We start from the raw sequence: 1,812 nt of genomic DNA, 5'->3' as shown, positions 1-1,812 counted from the left end.
AGGTCTGGGACTCGAATCACGGTCCAGCACCCTTAACCACCATGCTACCTGCCAGCCCAGGTTTTTCTATTTTTTATTTTTATTTATTTCTGCTCTTATTACATTTTTTTCTGCTTCTACTGAGTTTAATTTACTATTTTCTTCTTTTCCTAGCTTCTAAGGGTGAACATTTAGGTTATCGATTCAAGATCTTTCTTCTTTCCTAATATAGACTTTTTTTCCTAAGAAAATTGCTTTATTCTAATTAACTCATTAAACAATTCCAACAACCGGTTTAAGAAGGTTACACAATTATCTGCCCAGCCCCAGATTCTACATCATTTCAATGAACTTCATCACAGAATAATATCCTCTTTCATTGTAATTCTAAAGGAAGCGACTGATAACAGAAGAGGTTTAACTGACGATTTTACACTTTATAATTTCGCTGTCAATTATTTGTTCACACTAAATTAACTTGGTCATGAGAGTCGACTTACTTCTTCAGCATGAACAACTTGATTAGGATAATCCATTTGCAAATCTGCACTGTTTCAGTACCTCACTGAAACCCTCACAGTGCTTAATGTCACCCTGGTTCTGGGCACACTCCAAAAACTGTTGAACTCATACTGGCAAGGTCCAAACTGCTGCTGCTGCTCATCTGCTGGGTTCCCTGAGGCTCCTGGTAAGTGATGTCAGGCCTGGAGGGCTCAGCGTTACTTCCTCCACTGAAGTCCCCAGTGATGGCATGCCCAGTGTGTGTCCCACAGCAGAGCCCACAGCCACACCAGCTGCAGAGGTTGCCATCTGGGCCATCAGACCTGGCTGCGGTGGTGCAGCAGCAGAAGAGCTGACTGCAGATGGTGGGACCACTGCAGGAGGCTGAGGTGCTGGCCTGGGGGCAGCTCTCATCTGAGGTGCCCGGCTGGGGAGGGGCCATGCGAGAAGTGCGGGTTTGGCTTCCACGTGGCATGGCAAGCACACGGAGGCTCAACCAGACGTAGGAAACGCTAAAAACAAAACAGCTTCTGCCCAGGTGAGCAGAAGGCCTCTAATATAGACATTTAACTCTAAATTTCCCCCAAAGCACAGCTCTAGTTGTATCCCATACATATTGGGTATGTGAAGTATTAGTTTATTTATTTTCCTACTCCTATTGAAATTCTTTTTTTTTTTTTTCACTGCCAGAACGTGCACACACTTGCCCAAGAAAGAGGAAAAGGGAAAGCATCCCCAATGGGGCATAGTCACACGGCAATCTTTTTTCCTTCATTTCTCCATTCCAACAGGATTTGGGGAAAGCATGCACACATGCCCGCCCACGCAGCGTCCAGATTTCTACGCATAGCACTTAGCCACTGTGCTATAGAGCTGGCCTGAGACTCTTTTAAGAAAGCTTGGTTCACCAGATTCAAATTAATAGAAGTAGAGAATATTCTAGACTTAATCTATAGGGTACTTTTCTGCCATGATACTTTCCCAGTTGAGGTTTCTCTGGGATGGTTTGGACAAAGGATACTCTTTTACTTGTCTGTTTGCCCCTTAGAAAAGCTTTCAGGGCTTCAAACTATCCTCTGCCCATTGATTCTCATGGCTAAAGCCAGTCACCTCCTCAGTACTGAGATAAAGGAAAATCTCCCATGTAGCAAAAGTTTTTGAAAACTTAAATACATTTTTGTGACTATTCTTCTATTTTACCTTTTTATTCTTCAACAAATAATTATTAAACACCTACCATGTGCTAAGTACTGCACTAATTCCTGAAGAAACAAAGGCCAATTTCTTTAAAGATGTTTTGTTTGCTTATTTTAACACTGGGAACCACAATAG

General features: G+C 42.5%; 1 pseudogene; it reads right to left on the bottom strand.

The window, feature by feature from the left end:
- Positions 1-501: 501 nt before the first annotated feature.
- On the bottom strand, positions 502-1,073 carry LOC102482887 (coiled-coil-helix-coiled-coil-helix domain-containing protein 2 pseudogene; annotated as a pseudogene).
- Between the last annotated feature and the right edge of the window lie 739 nt (positions 1,074-1,812).

The sequence above is a fragment of the Tupaia chinensis genome, unplaced genomic scaffold (genome assembly GCF_000334495.1).
Source record: "Tupaia chinensis unplaced genomic scaffold, TupChi_1.0 Scaffold000622_1, whole genome shotgun sequence".
NCBI lineage: Eukaryota > Metazoa > Chordata > Mammalia > Scandentia > Tupaiidae > Tupaia > Tupaia belangeri.
The sequence above is the reverse complement of the archived record's forward strand: the minus strand, read 5'-3'. Positions and strand labels throughout refer to the sequence as shown.